Genomic DNA, 26914 nt, shown 5'->3' on the forward strand with positions numbered 1-26914 from the left:
CATACATTAGTACAGTGAGGATGCAAATTAGTACAATGTCTTTTGTGGGTGATTTGAAACACATCTACCAAAATTTTTAATGTGCATAATTTTGGCCTAAAAATTATGCTTTTAGGAATTTATCTAATAGTAATATTGACATGTGTTCAAAGATATATGTACAACTCTATTCAAGGCTGTGCTGTTTAAAATAGCTAAATAATTTTTGTTTTTGTTTTTTTTGAGACAGAGTCTTGCTCTAGCTCCCAGGCTGTAGTGCAGTGGCACAGTCTCGGCTCACTACAACCTTCCCCTCCTGGGTTCAAGTGATTCTCCTGCCTCAGCCTCCTGAGTAGCTGGGACGACAGGTGCTCACCACCACGCCCGGCTAATTTTTGTATTTTTTTAGTAGAGATGGGGTTTCACCATGGTGGCCAGGATGGTATCAAACTCTTGACCTCAAGTTATCCGCCCACGTTGGCATCCCAAAGTGCTGGGATTAGAGGCATGAGCCACTGCACCCAGCCTAAAATAGCTAAATAATTTTGGAAAACATATGAGTCAATGAATAGGGTACTAATTGAATTATGGTTCATCTATAAAATGGAATATTATGCAGTCAATAGAAAGAATGGAGTGAAACTACATGGATTCATAGGAAAAGAGCTCCAATAGATATTATCAAGTGAATGTAAATAAAAAATACAATGGAATATATAGGATATTTCTATTTGGGGTGAAGAATGTATAATGTAATATATAACATACATATGCTTATACATAATATGATTATTTTGAAATGATATGTAAGAAACCAATAACTGTAGTTATCTTTGGGAGGAAGATTGACAATTTTGGTTGGAAGGAAGATTCTTTTTCATTCTATAAACTTTGGTACTATTGGAAATTTTACCAGATACATGTATAACTATTTACAATTTTAAAAGTTAATAAAAATGTATTAGCTGGGTGTGGTGACACATGCCTGGAGCCCTAGCTGCTCAGGAGGCTGAGATGGGAGGATAACTTGAGCACAGGAGTTCAAGGCTGCAGTGAGCTATCACAGCACCACTGTACTCCAGCCTGGGTGACAGAATGAGACCCTGTCTCTAAATAAAATTTTTAAAAAGTTAATAAAAATTTTTCTTGGAGAAAAGCTGCAATTAAATATGTACATAAGGATTCCTGGGCAAGATGGCCAAATAAGAACAGCTCCCAGTGAGACCACCACAGAAGGTGGGTGATTTCTGCATTTCCAACTGAGGTACCCGGTTCATCTCATTGGGACTGGTTAGACAGTGGGTGCAGCCCACAGAGGGCGAGCCGAAGCAGGGTGGGTCATTGCCTCACCCAGGAAGCTCAAGGGGTCGGGGAACTCCCTCTCCTAGTCAAGAGAAGCTGTGAGGGACTGTGAAGTGAGGGAGGTGCTATCTGGCCCAGATACTATGGTTTTCCCACAATCTTCACAACGCACAGACCAGGAGATTCCCACAGGTGCCTACACCACCAGGGCCCTGGGTTTCAAGCACAAAACTGGGTGGCCCTTTTGGGCAGACACCAAGCTAGCTGCAGGAGTTTTTTTCGTACCCCAGTGGCACAGAGCTGTTCACTCTCCTGGAAAGACGGCTGAAGCCAGGGAGCCAAGTGGTCTAGCTCAGAGGATCCCACCCCCACGGAGCCCAGCAAGCTAAGATCCACTGGCTTCAAATGCTGGCTGCCAGTACAGCAGTCTGAAGTTAACCCGGGATGCTCGCACTTGGTGTGGGGAGGGGCCTACGCCATTACTGAGGCTTAAGTAAGCGGTTTTCCCTTTGTTTTTGTGTAAACAAAGCTGCAGGGAAGTTCGGACTGGGCGGAGCCCACCACAGCTCGGCAAAGCCGCTGCAGCCAGACTGTCTCTCTAGAGTCCTCCTCTCTGGGCAGGGCATATCTGAAAGAAAGGCAGCAGCCCCAGTCAGGGGCTTATAGATAAAACTCCCATCTCCCTGGGACAGCACCTGGGGGAAGGGGCAGCTGCGGATGGAGCTTCAGCAGACTTAAATGTTCCTACCTGCCAGATCTGAAGGGAGCAGAGGATCTCCCAGCACAGCGCTCGAGCTCTGCTAAGGGACAAACTGCCTCCTCAAGTGGGTTCCTGACCCCCGTGCCTCCTGACTGGGAGACACTTCCCAACAGGGGTCAATAGACATCTTATACAGGAGAGCTCCGGCTGGCTTCTGGTGGATGCCCCTCTGGGACAAAGCTTCCAGAGGAAGGAACAGGCAGCAATCTTTGCTGTTCTACAGCTTCTGCTGGTGATACCCAGGCACACAGGGCCTGGAGTGGACCTCCAGCAAACTCGAGCAGAACTGCAGCAGAGGGGGCTGTTAGAAGGAAAACTGACAAACAGAAAAAAATAGCATCAAAATCAACAAAAGGACTTCCACACAGAAACCCCATGTGAAGTTCACCAACATCGAAGACCAAAGGTAGATAAATCCATGAAGATGAGGAGAAACCTGTTGGGAACAGGCCCCCCCAAACCTGGCCATAAACTGGCCCCAAAACTGGCTATAAACAAAATCTCTACAGCACTGTGACATGTTCCTGATGGCCATGACGCCCACGCTAGAAGGTTGTGGGTTTACCAGAATGAAGGCAAAGAACACCTGGCCCACCCAGGGCGGAAAACTGCTTAAAGGCGTTCTTAAACCACAAACAATAGCATGAGTGATCTATGCCTTAAGGACATGCTCCTGCTGAAGATAACTAGCCAAACCCATCCCTTTATTTTGGCCCATCCCTTTGTTTCCCATAAGGAATACTTTTAGTTAATCTGTAATCTATAGAAACAATGCTTATCACTGGCTTGCTGTTAACAAACACGTGGGTAAATCTCTGTTCGAGGCTCTCGGCTCTGAAGGCTGTGAGACCCCTGATTTCCCACTCCACACCTCTATATTTCTGTGTGTGTGTGTCTTTAATTCCTCTAGCGCTGTTGGGTTAGGGCCTCCCCAACTGAGCTGGTCTCGGCAAAAACCAGTGCAAAAAGGCTGAAAATTCCAAAAACCAGAATGACTCTTCTCTTCCAAAGGATCACAACTCCTCACCAGCAAGGGAACAAAACTGGACAGAGAGTGAGTTTGACGAATTAACAGAAGTAGGCTTCAGAAGGTGGGTAATAACAAACTTCTCCGAGCTAAAGCAGCATGTTCTAACCCAATGCAAGGAAGCTAAGAACCTTGATAAAAGGTTACAGGAACTGCTAACTAGAATAACCAGTTTAGAGAAGAACATAAATGACCCGATGGAGCTGAAAAACACAGCACAAGAATGTCATGAATCATACACAAGCATCAATAGCCAAATTGATCAAGCAGAAAAAGGATAGCAGAGATTGAAGATCAACTTGATGAAATAAAGCATGAATACAAGATTAGAGAAAAAGAATGAAAAGGAATGAACAAAGTCTCCAAGAAATATGGGTCTATGTGAAAAGACCAAACCTACATTTGATTTGTCTACATGAAAGTGACAGGGAGAATGGAACCAAGTTGGAAAACACACTTCAGGATATTATCCAGGAGAACTTCCCCAACCTAGCAAGACAGGCCAATATTCCAATTCAGGAAATACAGAGAACACCACAATGATAACCCTCAAGAAAAGCAACCCCAAGACACATAATCATCAGATTCATCAGGAGAACTTCCCCAACCTAGCAAGACAGGCCAATATTCCAATTCAGGAAATACAGAGAACACCACAAGGATACCCCTCACGAAAAGCAACCCCAAGACACATAATTGTCAGATTCATCAAGGAGCTAACTATCATAAATATATGTGCACCCAATACAGGAGCACCCAGATTCATAAAGCAAGTTCTTAGAGACCTACAAAGAGACTTAGACTCCCAAACAATAATAATGGGAGAGTTTAACGCCCCACTGTCAATATTAGACAGATCAAGGAGACAGAAAATTAACAAGGATATCCAGGACTTGAACTCAGCTCTGGACCAAGTGGACCTAATAGACATCTACAGAACTCTCCACCCCAAATCAACAGAATATACATACTTCTCAGCACCACATTGCACTTATTCTAAAATTGACCACATAATTGGAAGTAAAACACTCATCAGCAAATGCGAAAGAATGGAAATCATAACAGTCTCTCAATCAAATTAGAACTCAGGATTCAGAAACTCACTCAAAGCCACACAACTACATGGAAACTGCAACCTACTCCTGAATGACTCCTGGGTAAATAACGAAATTAAGGCAGAAACAAATAACTTTGTTGAAAGCAATGAGAACAAAGACACAACATACCAGAATCTCTGGGATTCAGCTAAAGCAGTGTTTAGAGGAAATTTTATAGTACTAAATGCCCACAGGAGAAAGCAGGAAAGATCTCAAATTGACACCCTAACATCACAAATAAAAGAATTAGAGAAACAAGAGTAAACAAATTCAAAAGGAAGCAGAAAACAAGAAATAACTAAGGTCAGAGCTGAACTGAAGAAGATAGAGACACAAAAAAAAACCCTTCAAAAAATCAGTGAATCCAGGAGGTGGTTTTTTGAAAAGATTAATAAAATAGATAGACCACTAGCCAGACTAATAAAGAAGAGAGTAGAATCAGATACACACAATAAAAAATGATAAAGAGGATATCACCACTGATCCCACAGAAATACAAACTACCCTCAGAGAATACTATAAACACCTCTATGCAAATAAACTAGAAAATCTAGAAGAAATGGATAAATTCCTGGACACATACACCCTCCCAAGAATAAACCAGGAAGAAGTCAAATCCCTGAATAGACCAATAACAAGTTCTGAAATTGAGGCAGTAATTAATAGCCTACCAACCAAAAAAAGCCCAGGACCAGACGGATTCACAGCTAAATTCTACCAGAAGTACACAGAGGAGCTGGTACCATTCCTTCTGAAACTATTCCAAACAACAGAAAAAGAGGGATTCCTCCCTAACTCATTTTATGAGGCAAGCATCATCCTGATACCAAAACCTGGCAGAGACACAACAAAAAGAAAATTTCAGGTCAAAATCCCTGATGAACATTGATGAGAAAATCCTCAATAAAATACTGGCAAACCAAATCCAGCGGCATATTAAAAAGCTTATTTACTATGATCAAGTGGGCTTCATCCCTGGGATGCAAGCCTGGTTCAAAATACGCAAATCAATAAATGTAATCCATCACATAAATAGAACCAATGACAAAAACCACATGATTATCTCAATAGATGCAGAAAAGGCTTTCGATAAAATTCAACACCCTTCATGCTAAAAACACTCAATAAGCTAGGTATTGATGGAATGTATATCAAAATTATAAGAGCTATTTATGACAAACCCACAGCCAATATCATACTGAATAGGCAAAAGCTGGCAGCATTCCCTTTGAAAAGCAGCACAAGACAAGGATGCCCTCTCTCACCACTCCTATTCAACATAGTACTGGGTGTTCTGACCAGGGCAATCAGGCAAGAGAAAGCAATAAGTAATCAAATAGGAAGAGAAGTCAAATTATCTCTGTTTGCAGATGACGTGATTGTATATTTAGAAAACTCCCTTGTCTCAGCCCAAAGATTCCTTAAACTGATAAGCAACTTCAGCAAAGTCTGAGGATACAAAATCAACGTGCAAAAAACACAAGCATTCCTATACACCAATAATAGACAAACAGCTAAATCATGAGTGAACTCCCATTCACAATTGCTACAAAGAGAATAAAATACTCAGGAATACAACTTACAAGAGATGTGAAGGACATCTTCAAGGAGAACTACAAACCACTGCTCAAGGAAATGAGAGGACACAAACAAATGGAAAAATATTCCATGCTCATGGATAGGAAGAATCAATATTGTGAAAATGGCCATACGGCCCAAAGTAACTTATAGATTCAATGCTATTCCCATCAAGCTACCATTGACTTTCATCACAGAATTAGAAAAAACTTCTTCAAATTTCATATGGAACCAAAAAGAGCCCATACAGCCAAGAAAATCCTAAGCAAAAAGAACAAAGCTGGAGGCATCATGCTACCTGACTTTAAACTATACTACAAGGCTACAGTAACCAAAACAGCATGATACTGGTACCAAGACAGATATATAGACCAATGGAACAGAACAGAGGCCTCAGAAATAACACCACACATCTACAGCCATCTGATCTTTGAAAACCTGACAAAAATAAGCAATGGGGAAAGGATTCCCTATTTAATAAATGGTGTTGGGAAAACTGGCTAGCCATATGCAGAAAACTGAAACTGGACCTTTTCCTTAGACGTTATACAAAAATTAACTCAAGATGTATTAAAGATTTATACATAAGACCAAAACCATAAAAACCCATGAAGAAAACCCAGGCAATACCATTCCGGACATAGGCATTGGCAATGAAACACCAAAAGCAATTGCAATAAAAGCCAAAATTGACAAATGGGATCTAATTAAACTAAAGAGCTACTGCACAGCAAAAGAAACTATCATCAGAGTGAACAGGCAACCTACAGAATGGGAGAAAATTTTTGCAATCTATCCATCTGACAAAGGGCTAATATCCAGGATCTACAAAGAATTTAAACAAATTTATAAGAAAAAAACAACCCTATCAAAAAGTGGGCAAAGGACATGAACAGACGTTTTTCAAAAGAAGACATTCATGTGGCCAACAAACATATGAAAAAAAGCTCATCATCACTGGTCGTTAGAGAAATGCAAATCAAAACCACAGTGAGATATCATTTCATGCCAGTTAGAATGGTGATCATTAAAAAGTCAGGGAACAACAGATGCTGGAGAGGATGTGGAGAAATAGGAACGCTTTTACACTGTTGGTGGGAGTGTAAATTAGTTCAACCATTGTGGAAGACAGTGTGGCAATTCCTCAAGGATCTAGAACTAGACATACCATTTGACCTGGGGATCCCATTACAGGGGATATACACAAAGGAGTATAAATCATTCTAGTATAAAGATGTATGCACACGTATGTTTATTGGAGCACTATTCACAATAGCAAGGACTTCGAACCAACCCACACACCTATCGATGATAGACTGGATAAAGAAAATGTGGCACATATACACTGTGGAATACTATGCAGTCATAAAAAAAGATGAGTTCATGTCCTTTGCAGAGACATGGATGAAGCTAGAAACCATCATTCTCAGCAAACTAACAAAGAACAGAAAACCGCATGTTCTCACTCATAAGCAGGAGTTGAGCAATGAGAAAATATGGGCACAGAGAGAGAAACATCACACACCAGGGCCTGTTGGGGGTTGGGGGGCTAGGGGAGGGATAGCATTAGGAGAAATACCTAATGTAGATGATGGGTTGATGGGTGCATACCATGACACATGTATACCTATGTAATAAACCTGCATGTTCTGCACATGTATCCCAGAACTTAAAATATAATGAAAAAAATATATACATGCATGAAATACTACTTAATGATATCTATGAGACTTGTTTTGCTAGCTATAATAAATAATTCATCTAACATGATGTAATTAACTTTATTTTATACCTGGTAACATTTGTAATTGCAAATGGATTTAAGCACCTGTTTTAGTATCAGACATTTTTGAAATGTTTTACAATTTTATTACAGAAGCAATATATGATCACTGAAGAAAAATTAGAAAACAAAGACAAAAATAAATAAATATCCTTAATTTCTAACACCTAGAGATGATCACATCACAATTCAAAGAATGTCTTTCCAGAACCTTTTCCATGCTAAAATATGTGCACACAAAAATGACATATGTACTTGAAAATTTTTACTGATAATACATCATTAACAGATTGCCATGTTTATAAACAGAATTAGACTTTTAGAGCTATAAGAAACCTTAAAATTAATTTAGAACAGGATAACCAAAAAATGGCCCTACATATCACCACTCCTCCTTTGAATGCCCTTGATAGTGCTGAGTCATCACAACGTTTGCTTGTAAAGCTCAGACATAGCCTCAAAATCCTCCTCAACACAATCCTACAGAAAACCACAACCAAACAATTAATGTCGTCAAGCAAGTTGAAACTAATTAATTTTGACTAACCTAAACTAACAATGAGGAGTCAAATATTTCTGGACCACGGTCATACCGTTAACAATATAAACTTTTGGCCCACAATGGCCCTCTGATATTTTAGGAATAACTTGGACATAGATCTCTAAACCCTGGCCCCAGTCTAGCTGGTTAAGCAAATGGTGACTTTCCAGAGCCTTTTCTGTAATGAGGATAATAAACATCCCCCCTGCAAATGTGCTTTGAAGTAACTTTCAAAAAGCTAAAATACTGGATTTGTATACGTTTTTAAATATTATTTTATGGAATATACCTCAAAATATTAATGTTAAACACTGAAATTGGAATGAAAATGAGTTTTTAAAAGGCAAAAGTATGAAATAATAATTAAGTATAGCTAAATTTCTATATATTCTTTGTGCTTCTCCACATTTATAGAATGTGGCCATTCTGCCTCTACTGCAGCACACTTCCAAGGAACACAAGAACTTTTCTACTTAATATTTTGAATTTTAACTTTTTTTGAGACAAGGTCCCACTTTGTCTCCCAGGCTGGAAGTTCATTGGCATCATCTCGGCTCACTGTAACCTCCCCATCCCAGGTTCAAGCGATTCTCTTGCCTCAGCCTCCTGCGTGGCTGGAATTACAGGCGTGCGCCACCACGCCCGGCTAATTTTTGTATTTTTAGTAGAGACAGGATTTCACCATATTGCCCAGGCTAGTCTTGAACTCCTGGCCTCAAGTGATCTTCCCACCTCAGCCTCCCAAATTGCTGGGATTACAGGCATGAGCCACTGCAGCTGGCCTGTGGCCAGATCTAAATGACCCTTTCCAGACACTTGTTTGTAAAAACCATCTAGGATTCTGAGTTCATGCGAGGCTCATGGTGTGTAGTTTAGAAATCTGACATAGAGGAATACCACCTCTACCCCTGGGTTTGGGGACTCTGGGAGAGGAAAACTATCTGTGCACAATTTAAATCTTCAGATTCCTGGATTTTTAAGGCAGGTAGGTGCCTGTGGCTTTCACCATGCTGTATCTAGTGGTATCTTTTAGACAATCCAGGTTGCCATACTGCACTAGCAATGAATTGTAGCCTGGAATGCACATCTTGGAACTGAATTCTACCAGCGCTATCAATTCAAGATAATAAATACTGCCCAGTAGAGTCAACACTACATAACAAGCATTTATTCAGCACTTATTTTGTGCCAAGCTTATTTTGTGCCAACCTCTGTTTTAGGTTCTGAGGCTACAAAGATTAGCCACAGTTCCCAGCCTGAAGAATCTCACAGTGAAATGGGGAAGACAGACATAAATAAGATCATTTTTTCTACTCTGGACTATTTCTATGTTTCGTACTTATCCCGTGGCTAAAGAAAGAAGAGGTAATATTTATAAATCAAATCTGATCATCTAGGTAATAATCTATCTTCCCTTCATAATTTATCAAGTAAATTAGCCAAGTGCGGTGGCTCACACCTGTAATCCTAGCACTTTGGGAGGCCGAGGCAGGTGGATCACCTGAGGTCAGGAGTTCAAGACCAGCCTGGCCAACGTGGTGAAACCCCATCTCTACTAAAAATACAAAAAATTAGATGGGCATGGTGGTGGACGCCTGTAATCCCAGCTACTCAGAAGGCTGAGGCAGGAGAATCACTTGAACCCCGGAGGCAGAGGTTGCAGTGAGCTGAGATCACGCCACTGTACTCCAGCCTGGGCAATAAGAGCGAAACTCCGTCCCCCCAAAAAAAAGACCAAGTAAATTGGTGTAAAATATCAAGTTTTAAAACTTTTTTGTTCTTATTATACTCACAACATGTATTACTCATTTGTTATTATGTTATTTACTTATTATTTATTTTATTTATGACCTAGCTAGATAAAATGTGGACCCCATAACACTGGTTATTTCAGAGGAGAGGTATTGTCTGCAATGGGCCAGAATGGAAAACCTTCATATTTATTTGCTTTTCTTGTTTGATTTTTACATGAAAATATATTATTTTATAGTTGGGGGGAGGGTTGGGGTTTTTTATTGGGGGCGCACAGGGTCCCACTCTGTCATCCAGGCTGGAGTGCAGTGGTGCAATCGCGGCTCACTGCAGCCTTGATCTCCAGGCTCAAGTGATCCTCCCACTTCAGTCTCCCGAGTAGCTGGGACTAAAGACTCATGCAACCATGCCTGGATAATTTTTTAATTTATTTTTGTCAAGACGAGGTCTCATTATGTTGCCCAGTCTGGTCTCAAACTCCTGTCCTCAAATGATCCTCCCACCTTGGCCTCCCAAAGTGCTGGGATTACAGGCATGAGCTCCGCACTCACCCCTTTTTTCATAGTTTTAAATAATAAAAGTATTATAAGTAATTTTCATTATTTCAGGAATAATGGAGTATTTTCTTAAGATATTTTAAAATCATAAAGCAAACTCTAAGAGATTTAGCTAATGCTGAAACTCATGAATTGGTTTTTTTCTTATAAATCAAAACAGGCCTCCCCCACTCCCAGCGTGTAGCATAGTAAGCATGTTTTGTGGTGATTTAACTATTTCTACAGTGCCAAGTAGGTGTTAGAAATACAAAAAGGTTTGGCATATGTTTCTAACAACTTGTTAAAAGGGTTTTGTTGTACTGGACAGGCCATCTTTAATCATGCAGTTAGTTTGTGGAGCTCATCCTATTCCAGGCAACTTCTTGAGGTTCATCTGAGTCCATGTCATCTCTAAGGGGCACAAAACTAGATGAAAAGCCACAGTTGCATCTGATAGTGTCCTGATATACTGAGGACAAAAGCTCAATAGAATCATATAAAGTTATTGTACCGTGAGCAGCACTATTCTACCATACTCTCCTTTTATTCATGTTTTTACAGGCTAATACTGGATACATCAAACCCTCAATATAAATGGGATACCAGAACAACAGCAATAAAAAATTAATAACAATGACAATAATGATAATACTGTATTCCTTACATGCAGAAAATATTGTGGATGACAGTAAAACAACTATAAGGTAGCTGGAAGAGGTAAAAAGATTGAGTGTGGAAATAAAAAGTTACAAAAGGAATTTTTTTAAAGGTTTTAGCTTTGTAACAGAAACAATACTGATACACATTTATAATCCACAAGGCGTCAGGCATCTAGATGGCTTACGGTATTTTTCCCCAACTTTTCACTGAGTCTGTGTGTGTGTGAATTTTTTATTTTCATAAGATACACATAACATAAAATGTACCATTTTCACCATTTTTAAGTGTAGGATTCAGTGGCATTAAGTACCTTTACAATGTTGTGCAACCATCACAATTATTCATTTCCCAATCTTTTCCATTATTCCAAAGAGAAACTCTGTGCCCATAAATAATAACTTTCCATTCCCTTCTCCCCTCAGCCCCTGGTAATCACTATTCTACCTTCTGTCTCTATGAATTTGATTATTCTAAGTACCTCATATCAGTGAAATCATACAATATTTGTCCTCCTGTGTCTGGCTGATTTCACTTAGCATGACGTCTGCAAGGTTGGTTCACGTAGCATTTTTAAGAACTTCATTCCTTTTAACTCTGAATAATATTCCATTGTACATATATACCACATTTTGTTTATCCATTTGTCTGCTGATGGACATCTGGGTTGTTTCTACCTTTTGGCTATTATAACTAATGCTGCTATACATTTTTATTTTTATTTATGTATCTATTTATTTATTTTTAGAGATAGGGTTTCACTCTGTCACCCAGGCTAGAGTGCAGTGGTGGAATTATAGCTTACTGCAACCTGCAACTTCCAGGTTCAAGGGCAATCCTTTGGCCTCAGCCTGCCATGTAGCTGAGTCCACAAGTGTGCACCATCATACCCAACTAATTTTTAAATTTTTTATAAAGACCCCCTATGTTTCCCAGGGTGTCTTGAACTCCAAAGTTCAAGAGATCCTCCTGCCTTGGCCTCCCAAAGCACTGGGATTATGGCCTATAAATGTTTATAATACCGCTGGGTAGCTGTTTCCTGCTACTTCATTCTCCAGTTACAGGACTTTGATGAAGCACATACATTAACTTCCTAGTGGTTTATTGTGTTTTTGCCAGGAGTGTTTGTAGGAGGGCACTAAGGAACCCACAAATTCAGAGACTTTGACTAATGACGTTAATGCCTTAGTGAAAGACAGAAATCTCCTAGGCTGAAAGAACACTGTATTTATATATAACTTAATAGGTATTATTAGTACATTTAAAGAAAGAATGTGTTGAGAGTTGGAAGTGGCTTGTATAAAAGTGTAGAAAAAGTTGAAGTGGAAGATGCAATTTGAAGTTAGAGAACCTTGATATGCAGACTGTAAATTATAAGTCAGTGGAACAGACACATGCATTTTGGAGACAGACGCAGAAAATGATTACAGCATGATAACGCATATTTAACTAAACAGACAAAAAGGCCAAATTATAAACTTTTTTAACAAATCTTTCCTAATAATCTGCTTGATGGTCATGCCTCATCATATGCTCTCTAGCTCCCAGAACTTTTTTGTTCAGACTTTAATGTAATAATTAGCTGTACAATGATTTGTTTAATGTTTCTGTCCCTTAAACTCAATGAGGATAGGGATTATGTTTGTTTTTTGCATAGTGCCTGCTACATATAAACATGAGTCTCTTGTAAATTTGGTTGCTCTAATACATTCAGATCACAACCTCGAAATTATGTGCCAGAACCTGGAAAGTTAAAGCTGTCGACTCTAGGTAATCCACCAAAATAAAATTGTGTTATAGTAACAATCAAGCAGCCTTCCCTGGTAGACTTTCCAGCACATTGGGCTTCTCTCAAACTCCAGCAGAATTCAGGATTGCTCAAGATAGGAAGACACAAAGATATGAAAGAAAATTTCATTGATATTCCAAAATGACCTCTGTGGAAATGTGCACAAGCACTTAATTTACTATAATGATTCCTTCCTAGCAAGATATTTCAAGATTTTAACCATTTTATCTTAAGTGGAAACTAAAATATAGATGGAATAATGCAAAACAAAAGTACAACATAGTTGGCAGGGCTCAGTGGCTCACGCCTATAATCCCAGCATTTTGGGAGGCCGAGGCAGGTGAATCACCTGAGGTCAGGAGTTCGACACCAGCCTGGCCAACATGGTGAAACCCAATCTCTACTAAAAATACAAAAAGTTAGCCAGGCATGGTGGCATACACCTGTAATCCCAGTTACTCAGGAGGCTAAGGCACGAGAATGCTTGAACCCAGGAGGCAGAGGTTGCAGTGAGCCGAGATCGCGTCACCGCACTCCAGCCTGGGAAACAGAGTGAGACTCCGTCTCAAAAAAAAAAAGTATGACATAGTTAATAGTTTTTTTAATGACTAATTTACCTTTTCACTCAGATTTTTCAACCAACTTAGAAACGATGATAATAGGGATGAGAAATTTACCCAAAGAAAAAACAAGAATCCAAACAACAAACAGAATCGTTTGCTTGTTCTCAGAAAGTAGCAATGGCAGCTGGAGGACTAGAACTCGTATGTCCTGGATTTCCAGTTTCAGGACTTTTCTTCCTCAAAGAGAGACTGTTTCGTGAACATGAAAGTGACTTGATTGAGCTATTTTCCAGTGCCAGCCATATTACATAAGCAGAAATAAGCTTTGCTAAGCCACTCCTTCTATTAAGCTGATGCTTCTCTCATTTGGCCTCCCAGAAAACCCATATCCTAACTCCACTGTTCAAATAAGACCCATCAGTTCAGATGCTGTCAATAACAGTACTGGACCTTCAAAGCTCTTTAATGAAGAGTTTTATGAGAATTAAACAAAAGTACTTTAGAATGACTTTTTTTTAATAGTGGAGCAAGAAGCACGTATGGTTTTCTATACAGTTAACATGAGTAAAATTCTCGCAGCGTTCAATAAGTTGCTGTTGGTAATCTTAAATTTCTTTTCTTGGGGGACCGTGGAAAACCTCTGGCCAAGTGTAGCTTGAAAAAGGATGGCTATAATCTGAACTTTTCTTCTTGTAGGTCTAGCTAATGCTCTTTTGCATGTCCCACATGGTTCCTATACCTATATTTCATATTCTGATATTTGGGTTCTTATTTCCTTTAGAGATTTTCTTAGGCTGTCTTGCATAACAGCAAATATTTACAAAAAGCTTACCTTGTACCAGACGCTGCTCTAAGCATCTATATGTCTCACAATAAACCTTATGAGATGGGTACCATTTTAATTGCATTATACAGATAAGGAAAATAAGGCACAGAGAAGTTAAGAAACTTTCCCAAAGTCACATAGTTAGTATGTGGCAGAAATTAGGGATTCAAACTCCATGCAGTTAACTACTATGCTATACTGCTTTTCTAAGTACCAGGTACTTGATCACAGAATTCTTCAGGCTCACTTTCACCAGCATGCTCAGAAAAAAGCCTATTTCTATTACCTTCCTTTTTTATTTCCTATGCTGTTTGGCACAGAAACTCCAAATTCGTTTGAGTTGCGAGAGAGCAATGAGAGATGATAAGAAAGACTACACAGATACTATCTCTGTTATATCAAGACATATGTGATTTTGCACATACAAAGATGCTTGCAGTTGCCTTAAACCTACTATTTTTTTATGCCTGTAATTTTTAGGACATCCTGAGCTGACTGAAATTACAATTCTATTAAAGTGTCAGGAAATTAAAGCATGTAAAACATCATAAATATTCCCCCTAATATAATAATTACACCATGCTCTTCCTTTAGCAAGTTACTGTTTATTTTTTAAAAAAATATTCTCGGCCGGGCACAGCGGCTCACGTCTGTAATCCCAGCACTTTGGGAGGCCAAGGCAGGTGGATCATCTGAGGTTAGGAGTTTGAGACCAGCCTGGCCAACATGGTGAAACCTCGTCTCTACTAAAAATAAAAAAATTAGCCAGGTGTGGTGGCATGTGCGCTTGTAATCCCAGCTACTTGGAAGGCTGAGACAGGAGAATCACTTGAACCTGGGAGGTGGAGGTTGCAGTGAGCTGAGATCATGCCACTGTACTCCAGCCTGGGCAACAGAGCAAGACTCTGTCTCAAAATAAAATAAAATAATATAAAAAATTCTCTTTCATTGAGATTTAATGGATCATGCATTCCTAATCAGAAAAAAAAAAATGAAACTACTTCCATTTCGAAAAACAGGTATAATAAATCCCAGAGAGAAAAAAATGGTGTCATCTATTTCCTTGTTTTTCCACAAATTAAAACCAGGCCATATATACATATATATAACGGATGCCATTTCTCAATGGAGAATAGATTCACTTTCCAGGATTAAAAAACAAACAAACAAACTACACACACAACTCAACTACATACAAAATTCATTGTGTGAATGTTGACACTAGATTTCCTTGACACTAAATTTTCTTGCAACTATTAATATAACTATTAATAAAAAGATAATACATACTGACAAGACCTTACATTTCTTTTACTGAAAATATCACAGTTGATTAAAAATGTTGAAATTTTTTTATCTTATGCAAACATATTTTATTGCTGTGCAAGATTGCCCTCTTGTGTTTTCTCTAGTTAAGTCATTATTTTTTATTGATTTAATATTAGCTTTTAACTTTTCCGTCTAAAATTAACTCATTACTAAATGAATTTCAAAGCCTTTTATTCCAAACCACACAGATCAGAAGTTAATGTTAGTGTTATGGTTTGTGGTGCATAGTGTACCTTTTTAAATATGTGAACTAACTTATAAAATACTACGGCCTAAGAGTAAGAAAAAGCAGAGTCAAACAGAAGTAAATACATAAAGAAAAATTTAGAATAATGTCAAGGAATTCTAAAGCCCTGATACTAACTTCCTACATTAATGATACAGCCAATTAGTCTATTAGTATAGGTCTAGCTTAATATCTTTGCGGTCGATTTCTTTCTTTGCTCATTTAATTACTATAGATATATAAAAACACAATAACATTCTTTATTATTTTGAAATTTTTTCCTTGTGTATTAAATTAGCAGTTTTCTTTTAAATATTGCCTAACTAAAACAAGTATTCTTATATGTTGTTAGTGGAAATGTAAATTTGGTACACTGTCTTTGTAAATTAAATCAGCAGTATATATTAAAAACCTTAAAAAATAATTAGGGGCCGGGCATGGTAGCTCACGCCTGTAATCCCACCACTTTGGGAGACCAAGGCAGGTGGATCACTTGAGGCCAGGAGTTCAAGACCAGCCTGGCCAACATGGCGAAACCTTGTCTCTACTAAAAATACAAAAATTAGCCGGGTGTGGTAGCACGTGCCTGTAATCCCAGCTACTCGGGAGGCGGAGTCAGGAGAATCGCTTGAACCCCGGACGCAGAGGCTGCAGTGAGCCAAGATCACACCACTGTACTCCAGCCTGGGCAAGAGAGCAAGACTCTGCATCAAAAAAAAAAAAAATCAGGTTTGCTTCTAGGAATTATTATTATTATTATTATTATTATTATTAAGACAAAGTCTTGCTCTGTTGCCAGGCTAGAATGCAGTGGCGTGATCTCCACTCATTGCAACCTCCACCTCCCAGGTTCAAGCAATTCTCCTGCCTCAACCTCCCAAGCAGCTGGGACTACAGGTGTGCCCAGCGATTTTTTAAATTTTTAGTAGAGACACGGTTTCACCATGTTGGCCAGGATGGTCTTGATCTCTTGACCTCATGATCCGCCCGCCTCAGCCTCCCAAAGTGCTGGGATTACAAGGCATGAGCCACCACACCCGGCACTTCTAGGAGTTATCTTAAAAGCATAATCCTAAGCATTCAAATAATTTTATGCCCAAACTGCTCATCATAGCATTATTTATAGTGCAAACATTAAATAAACATTATAGTGCTACTTTCCCTTCTGACGCTTTATTATTTGGAGGAAGAACAAAATAGAGTTAGGCGATGAATTCCTTCACCATAACCTAAGCATGGTCCTGTGTTAGATTAGATTGGAATGCAATCATACAGTGAAATCTTTTGCAATGAATAGAATTTTAAGGTAATATTTTAAATAACACAAACTTTTAAAGTGCTATGATGTTAAGTTTAGAAAAATCAGGATATAAATGTGTATGTATATGTCTATGTGTGTGTGTGTATTGTAATCTAAAAGTAATCCTCCTGAAACTACACACAAAGACTAAAATGTCATGCTTCAAAATATTACTAGTGGTTGTCCTTTGGTTGTGGTATTATGTTGGGTTTTTCTTCATTTTTCACTTGTCTACATTTTCCATGTTTTTATGTTGAACATGTATTACTATTATAATAGATGAAATTCCCATGTTCTTATATTGGCAGAATTGAGGTACTGCTCCTCTTTATACAGCTCAGGAATTCTGTGGGCTGTATAAGCTCAGAAAACTTCTCTAAAGAAAACCAAAGCTTCAGGCTGGGCCTGGCCAGGGCTCACGCCTATAATCCCAGCACTTTGGGAGTCCGAGGCAGGAGGATCAGGAGTTCAAGACCCGCCTGGGCAATGTAGTGAGACCCTGTTTCTACAAAAAATTACAAAATTAGCTTAGCATGGTGGTGCACACCTGTGGTCCTAGCCACTTGAAAGGCTGAGGTAGAAGGATCACTTGAGCCTTGGAGATTGAGGCTGCAGTGAGCCATGATTGTGCCACTGCACTCTAGTCAGCATGACTGGGTGACACAGTGAGACCATTTCGAAAGAAAGAGAAAGAAAGAAAGAGAGAGAGAGAGAGAAAGAAAGAAAGAAAGAAAGAAAGAAAGAAAGAAAGAAAGAAAGAAAGAAAGAAAGAAAGAAAGAAGGAAAGAAAGAAAGAGAAAGGAAGGAAGGAAGGAAGGGAGGGAGGGAGGGAAGGGAAGGAAGGAAGGAGAAAGAAGAAAGAAGAAGAAGAAGAAAGAGAAAGAGGAAGAAGGAAAGAAAGGAAGGAAGGAAGGAGAAAAGGGAAAGGAAAGGGAAGGCAAGGAAGGAAAGCTTCAGCAATTAGCTCAGATACAGCATCCAATTGAATGACTGTAGATAAGTGGGGTGCCCCTACCCCACTAAAAGAGTGGGGAAGGTCCTTTCCCTCCTAATACTTTCCCTCCTAATACTTTTTATTTGGACAAAGAGCACAATAGAGTTAGGTGATGGATTCCTTCACCAAACAAGTAAAAGAGCAAACAAAGCAACCATTTATTAAGTACTTAATGCATGCTAGGTTGGTTGAAAAGGGTCAGAAGCTAAATGTGATGAGATGCTGAACAAAAAGAAGGATGATTACAGAACTTTAGCCATCTTGTAGGACCTCCTCAGCTTATAGCTGAAGAATTGGTTTTACTTATTGCCTGCAATTTTGCAGCAATCCTTCTTTCCCTTATCTCTCATACCCACTGCCAACAGCAATCCCTTTTCCAGACTGCAGCAAGAATGATCTTTTCAAAGAGCAAATATTCAACAGATTCCAAGGGTACCTTGGGATAAAATTTAACCCCCTTGGGGTGGCTGACAAGGCCCTTTGTGATCTGGTTTCAGCTTTCTCATCTTACAGACATTCTGATCTTCCCAGGCTTCATTTCTGGTGTTCCAGCTTGGAATGACCCACCCTGTCTTGTTTGTCTAGCTAACTTCTGCTTACCCTACATGTCTCAGATTAAATATTGCCTTCATTGGGAAACCTTAGCTGCCCTTGCCATGTGCATCCATTGCAGTCACTACTTTCATTATCATAGCCCTTTCTGAATGTTACTTAAATCTCTGGTTTAATTGTCCTTCTCCTCATCATGACTAGGATCTGTGATGGCAAGTGCCGAGTCTGCCCTGTTCCTCATGGTACCTATAATGCCTAGCAGGCAAGCAGCTATTGTTCATTGAATGAATGAATAAGTGGGTGATTAAGTGAGTTAATCTGACCATATTTAACTTCTCAAAAACTTTCTTTGAAAAGGTACTCTGATTGATGCAAGTGCATATCAAACTAAAGATGATATACATTTTGGGATGGTGGTGGTCTTGGGGATACTGTGAGTACTTCATTCAGCACTGAAGTCCTAAATCCTGTTCCTTGTTCATGGATACGTAGTAGTCCCCCTCTATCCACGGTTTCACTTTCTATGGTTTCAGTCAATCACAATGTGAAAATATTAAATGCAAAATTCCAGAAATAAGCAGTTCATAAATTTTAGGATGCACACTGTTCTGAGTCACATGATGAAATCTTACACCATCACACTTTGTCCCACTCAGGATGTGAATCATCCCTTTGTCCAGCATATCTGTGCTGTTTGTGCTACATGTCTGTTAGTCACTCAGTAGCCAGCTAGGTTATCAGATTGCAAAAAGAGTATATACAGCACACTATCCATGGTTTCAGGCATCCCCTGGGGACTTTGGAACATACCCCCTGCAGATAAGGGGGGGCTACTATTTGCATATGTGTGTATAGACTTTAAGGATTTCTAAAATTAGTTTTTCAAGTCCCTGTGGGAAAAAATAAACATCGTGATACATTGATGGATTGTTTTTAATCCTGAAAAAAAAGACCTCTTCATCTAACAATAGGGGATATTCATTAAATGTTCATAAAAAATCTTTACTGACACCAGAAAACATTTGTATAACATTAAGGTTTTTAAAAGTACACAAATTACATGTGCAGAAAAAGCTGATCACTCCTATATAAAAAGAAATGTACATATATTTACATAATAAAAAGATTGGAAGTACATAAAAGTGTATATTGTAATTATTTCTGACGGTCATCTTGTGTAAAATACTTTTCTTTTTTACACTTTTCAGTGTTTCTCTGTATGAGCATGTATTACTTTTGTTAAAATACCAAGAGTTATATAAAAAAAAATCTTTATAATAAGATGAATTCCTTGATATGTAGGCAGCAGTTTCAAAAAATGTTTTAAGACTAAAGAATAGCCTAGAGGCAGTTAACCAATTGCAGTTACTTGAAGTGAATTAGGGGAGAGGCTAACTTGGGCTGGACCATAGAATTAACTCTTGAAATAGGCTATAAGCAGTAGTTCAGACAGCTGGTCAGGGAATGTCCCTCACCTGCACCACCTATCTCAATAGATCTAGGAAGTGGCTTTTTTTTTTGCTTAACAATAGGTCCAGTGATAAGCAAAACTGCCCTCCTTCAAAGCTCCCTGAAGTGCAAAAAGACTAAGGAAGATCAAAAGAACCGTTAGGCACTCCCTGAACTTCAAAGGCTTCTCCTATGGGAACTCTGAGAAGCAGCTGTGTGTTTGTATATTACATGGAAACTTCCATTACTGTGCATAAATATAACATGACAAATATCTTGGTCACTTTATCCTTTCCATTTCCTTACTATGGCTGCATTTTTGGGTGGACAGTTTTGTAAACACATTAAAATGAGGAACACATCAAAATATATTAGGAATGGAGATCTACACACCCTAGGTAAGCACTATCCTATTCTTAGCATATCATGTTTGTCCTTTCTAAGCCTAGTTTTTAAAAGTCTTCATTGTTTCTATATTTTCTCACTCAGAGACAAAATAATGAAATAAACATTTTGTTTCACATAACTTGTGTTTTAATGCAATATTCAGGCATTACAAAATCATTGTCCTTTCCTGGACTGGCTTCACAGAATCAGTCCCCACAATGATGGAAAATGTCCCTTCACTAAAACATGTGATGCACGATGTAGTGAGCTAAAGCCAAAATAATTCAGTCAACCGTGTGTATGTAGACTGTTGTATTGTTATTGAACGCATTGCCTCAAAGTATTTATTTTAATAATAAAAAATGCATCTGGGGCTGGGCGCGGTGGCTCATGCCTGTAATCCCAGCACTTTGGGAGGCCAAGGCGGGTGTATTGCTTGGGCTCAGGAGTTCAAGACCAGCCTGGCCAACAGGGTGAAACTTTGTCTCTAACAAAAATGTAAAAAATTAGCCAGGTGTGGTGGCACATACCTGTGGTCCCAGCTACGGAGGAGGCTGAGGTGGGAGAATCACCTGAGCCTGTGAGGTAGAGGTTGTAGTGAGCTGAGATTGTGCCACTGCACTCCAGCCTGGGTGACAGAGCAAAACCCCTGTCTCAAATAATAATAATAATAATAATAATAATAATAATAATAAGCATCTGTGATTATTTTAAGTAAAATAATCTTAAGATCCAAGTATATCTTATATGTGATGAGAAGTTCTGTATAAGTAAATTTAGTTAAAGGTATATACACCAAGAGTGAGATCTACATTCTGAAAAGGTATAGAACAAGATCAATCTTTCATTCTTGTATTCAAAATAATGTATTATGTATACGCCAATACAAAGAGGAATAAGACATAATTCCTACCCTTAAAAGACTTCTAGAAGAAGCAACAGAAAAACAACGATCACAGAAGTCTGCAGCACTCACAGAGTAGGGAAAAGCCAGTATTACGAGAGGTGGGGAGGTGTGTGTGGTGTGTGTGTGTGTGTGTGTGTGTGTGTGTGTGACAGAGAGAGAGAGAGAGAAAGAGAAGAGAGGGGAGGAGGGTGCATTATGAGGGTTGATGATTCCAGGGACCATCAGCACAGACACAGAGGCCAGAAATCATCTTGTACATTTTGGCAAGTGCAAGTAACTTGGTTCAAAGGTCATTCATTTATATACACAATAATTATTAATTGAATATTTTGGGTCGAAGCTGTGAATGGCAAGAAGTAACTGCTGCTTCAAGGTAAGATCACCAAAAGGGCTTTGTTTATGTAGTGAACATAAGTGGTTGCCTTAACAGCATCCACTCCACATTCTTCTTCCTAACACAAACCCAATTTTGTTTAGTATACATCCCTTTTCCACACACCCATACACCTCCAAGGAAGCTCACCTCACTCTTAATCCCCTTCCAGTGACTGACTCAGAAATAGCATGTGATATATTCTAACCAAGAATATAGCCAGAGAAGTTGGTTAGAGGTTTCTGGAAAAGTAAATCTGAGAGAGTTACTGAAAGCCTCTCCCTTCTCTTAACTGGGCATGAATAAAGAAGCACTTAGCCCCAAACACTTTTGGCAGCCATATTATAACAATGAAGGAAATCAGCATTAGGATGGAGCTGACTCTGTGAATGGAAGGAGAGAGACAGAAACTTGGATTCACAATGATATCATGAAACAACTAATCCTGAACTTCACTCTGCCTCTGACTGTCTCATTTCCTTATTTTTTTTAAAGCCAGATTGAGCTTGTGGCCAAAGCACCCTAACCAAAGTTTAGATTTGATTATTCGGCTATGGGAGTCACTGAAGAGATTTAAGCCAGGAAGTGACAAAATAGGTTTGTATTTTGTAAGGGTGGCAGTGGTAGAAATGTTGAGGATGGATGGGTGGGATGGGAGATGAGCTAACATTTACGGGGGCTTCCTATACGCTCTGTATTAAACACTTTACATATAATAATTCATTTTACCCTTCCAAAACCCTACAAGGCATGTAATATTATCCATATCCGATATGAGGAATCTGAAGCCCAGGCACATTAAGTTGTCAACACCACACAGCCAGTAATTGGCAGAGCCAGGATCTGAACTCCAATTTTATTTAGATACTCCTTCATCCCCCAGCCACATACATCAGGAGAAGCTCACCTCATACTCCATCTCAAACAGGCCTGATTGACATAAGAGTAAATCCAGCTCCTTTCCAGTGTCTGGCTCAGGAATAGACCAGTGATCCAATTCTGGTCTGACTTCTGACCACCAATTCATAGGGTTATCATAAGAACTAAATGAGCTATTATTTATAACATGCTTAATACATGGGAAGACCACAATAAATGGTAGCTACTGTTATTATTAAAAGCTTCTATTGTTAAGAACAACTGAGAAAGAATGTCCAAAGGAGGGTAAGAGAGAGTGGAGAAGCCAAGGGAAGAGTTTCTGGAAGGGCATGGCAGGATGAAATGCCACGATGGAATAAAGTGATGTGAGAACTGGAAGAGTCCAGTTAGGACATAACAGGTGATTTTTTGCCAGAGTGTTGTTTGAAGAAGGGCTGAGATTGAAGCCAACCCACCATCGAACAGTGAGCCTGCACCTGAGTAGAGACAGTGGATACCTATTGCAGATTAGGAGTTTGTGGTGAAAAGGGGGAAGGAAAAGGATGGTAGTGGGAAAAGTCTCTAAATGGGGCATGTTTATAAACTTTGAGGCAGTAGCTAGCAAAGGTAACATGGAAAATTCAGGAGAGAGAAACAATGATGGGACAGGTTCCAAAAGAGACTGAAAGAGAAAGCATCAAGCCCACAGGTAGAGGGAGGTATTAGTCATGAAGAATTGATCCATCTTCCACCCTCTTAAGACTGGGGGGGAGGAGGTAAGGGTAAGTTCAGATACAGATGAACTTATAGGTATGGCAGTAGAAGGCACACCTATGAAATAGTTCACTTTTCTTAGTGAAATGGAGGCAGGGTTATCTGCTGAGAGTGTGAAGCAAGTAGTGGTTGAGGATAGTTGCTGTTGGATGAAGCTGGCCTCGGAGACAGGTTAAAACAATTCTAGACAGCTGAAGGCATAGCTAAATTAGAGATCGAAAATTTTTTGGCTCTAGGAATATATGATTCTCTCCAACATGTCTCATCAGCGCAGGTGTATCTGTGAGAATCACCCTGACCATGTCTTCAGGCAGGTCATGAAGAGTTAGTGTGAGGTTGAAAGTAATGGAAATGGGGACCATTTGACCACAACCCTCTCTGGTTCTTCATAGTCCTCTGAGGCCTCAGTTCTACAGACAAAATTGATGCCTACCTACAATTGGGACTGCCATCCACTACTGGCAAGGGGAAAGAAGTTTAAAGAACAGACTGTCATTCCCCAAATTCGAAGGGAAGAATCAAATTGTTAGCCCTTTATCTGGGCATCTCAGAGTGTTCTAAGATTACAGGTAATACAACAATATACTAATATTCATCCTTTGGTTAAGTTCTTCAGCTCTCAAATTTGATGTATGTTCTTTCTTTCATTCAAGATGAAACAAAGTTAAGGACATTCATTTTCAGGGCTTTATGTATAATAGGATTAGTGGGATTAAGAGCCACATGACATGTAAAATAAAACTACACAAATATTTAAATTATTTAGTATGTGTGCCTATGGCACATAACAATGTCATCTTGCTGTGTCAAGGGAACTTAAAGCATCTTTCCATTATTCATTCCCACATTTACCTTTCAGGTAGGTACACAGCTAGGTTTTCTCTCTAAACCTAGCCAATAAGAGAAACATGCCTCACTGTTAGAAAGAATTAAATAGAAATTTTTCTCCTTCCAAGCTGATTTCAAGAAATTGCTTTAGGATGTTGTTTTAAAATTGCTGTTGGTTATTTTAATTGATTTAATGAGAAGTTTTTTTTCTTCTAAAAAATTAAGGCATGTTCTCTTCTTCCTCAAAAGAGAACAACAATAGTAAAAAAGAAAAGAAAAGAAAAAATGGCTGTTCCTTCATAGGATATTACAAAACAATGAAAATATCAACTAACCACACAGAAGAGTATCACTGCTACGCTTACCTTGCTCTGAGCCCATTCTTTCCTATGAAGTATTGCTCATGGAGATAGTTGTTTTTTCAGAGTCTCATAATAGTAAATATGTCTAAAGCATTATAGTGAACTAATCCTATTTCTATGCCTAAAATAGTGCTATCATCCTATCAAGTAAACATGAATCAAATAGAAAAGATTTCATGTTATAAAGACAATTTTTTTTAGAGATGTCATCTGATTTAGAAGGCCAACATTGTAATTTTAATACTGGGATATAAAGAAAAATCACTGGGGCTGAGACATTAGAATTACCCCACTACTTATTGAGGAGGTCAGAATTTACTTTGTCATTATAAGCATTCTAGGTTACTGAATGAGAGACTGGTGTACTTCAGTCAAAAAGCTTAACGATTTCCCTTTTATGTGTTTGATATGTGAATACAAAGTGAGTAACATTTACTCCCTGACCTCAAGAAGGTCCTTACAACTCTTGACTTTCTGAAAACCACTTTGAGACAACATCTGGTCAGCTCCTCAGTGTGACAGAGCTCAATGCCCAGTTGCAACACAGAAAGAACAGGAAGGCCTGCTGCCATTCATTCACTACAGTGAAGGTACATGTTTTTTAGGAAGGGCTTACATTTCAAAGTAAATGACTGAGAGGTATTTTTCTAAATAAAATTCACCCTTAAACATCTCTTATGGAATTATCTGGTGCCTCTTGGGCCAGTTTTTCCACCATGATTTGAACAGATCATTGTTTCATTGGCTGACTACCCAGGTTACACTTAGAAACTTTGAAAAACATGTATCTTTAAACAATGTATGCACATTTGGAAACATGGTTTTGTTTTGTGCTTTTTAAAAGACAGAAATGGGATCACGCTGTACTTATACATCTCATTTATATCCCCCACACATCAAGGTGTTTAGGAGGTTTTTCAATGCATCTGTAGCAAGTTATACATTCTGAAAATGGCCACAGCAATATTTCTGGTCCCACATGCTCTTTGAGAACCTCGCCTCTCTCCACCAAGGGTAGAGTCTATTTCCCCTCCTCTCAAAACTGGATATAATTTTGTGTCTGCCTAGATACAATGCAGCAGAACTGACACTACATAACTTGTTTTTTGTTTCTTTTTCTTGAGAGGGAGTCTCCCCGTGTTGCCCAGGCTGGAGTGCAGTAGCGCAATCTCGGCTTACTGCAACCTCCGCCTCCCGGGTTCAAGTGATTCTCCTCAGCCTCCTGAGTAGCTGGGACTACAGGCGTGAGCTACCACACCCGGCTAATTTTTGTATTTTTCGGCAGAGATGAGGTTTCACTGTGTTGGCCAGGCTGGTCTCGAACTCCTGGCCTCAAGAGATCCTCTCGCCCGGGCCTCCCAAAATGCCAGGATTACAGGCGTGAGGCACCGCACCTGGCTAGAGACTACATGACTTCTAAGGCTGGTCATAATGGGTAATATGCTTCTGACTGACTTTCTCGCACGATACTTGCCGTGGAACCCAGCCACCAGGCTGTGACAAAGCCCAAACCAATCAATGCTAAAAACCACCGGGAGAGATCTACATGGACTAGAACTGAGGCCTCCAGCCTTTATCCTGCATCAACCATCAGCGGTGAAAGTGAAGTTTTCAAGTAATTCTACTCCTCAGCCTTGGAGTCTTCCAATTGAAGCCCTAGGCATAATGGAGTAGAGAAAAGCCATCCCAGTTGTGCTCTGTCTGGATTTCAGAGACACAGAATCTGTGAGTATAATAAATATTTTATACATACAGAGTTTAGATTACGGCAAAAAGTTGCAAACGTGTTCCGTCATAGAATTATATATTGAAAACGTCCATCTGCGGCACACCAGACCAGCTCTATAAATCAGGTTTTTAACAAAACCGAATTTGTTCAGTGAGCGGGTGAGTCACACTACCTGTCTCAGCTCAGACCTGCCGGGAGTCAATTGTGGACTAGAGCAAAAGGAGCCCAGCCACAAGCTCAAGTTCCATCCCCTTTGCACGCGATAGGCAGATCCCTTGGGAGGATCAGGCCACCTGTTTACCAGTGCTTCCTAACCTATTTGTGTCACAAGTTTAGGACTGTGCTTCTTAGCCCTGGTCACTCTCTTTCACCACCGCTCTCTAACCCTTCCCCAGGTGTGCTAGCAATTGCCCAACACCTGTCAGTCACTTTTGCCTCCAATTTTACTGGGCGCGAGGAGCAGAGTAAGGAGGGAGAGGAAGAGGGCTGACTCCCTTGCCGCAAAGTGGCAAGGGCCAGCTGAACTTAATTCACACTGCAAACCACCACGTTTCGACAGTCATCCCCATATTTTCACAGCTCAAATCTTCCTTTCGTTTTCGGTCGGCTTCCCTGATTTGCTCCATTTTTAATCGCTCCTCCCCCATTCTCCTTGC

The 26914-nt window shown here is 39.5% G+C and overlaps 1 protein-coding gene across 1 annotated transcript in view; it reads right to left on the reverse strand.

Annotated features, from left to right (window-relative positions):
- LOC129012343 (actin nucleation-promoting factor WAS-like) overlaps positions 1 to 26914 on the reverse strand; it is a 39383-nt gene that overhangs the window by 11715 nt on the left and 754 nt on the right. The gene's annotated exons all lie outside the window — the stretch shown is intronic.

This window comes from Pongo pygmaeus, chromosome 15 (genome assembly GCF_028885625.2).
Source record: "Pongo pygmaeus isolate AG05252 chromosome 15, NHGRI_mPonPyg2-v2.0_pri, whole genome shotgun sequence".
NCBI classification, from domain to species: domain Eukaryota; kingdom Metazoa; phylum Chordata; class Mammalia; order Primates; family Hominidae; genus Pongo; species Pongo pygmaeus.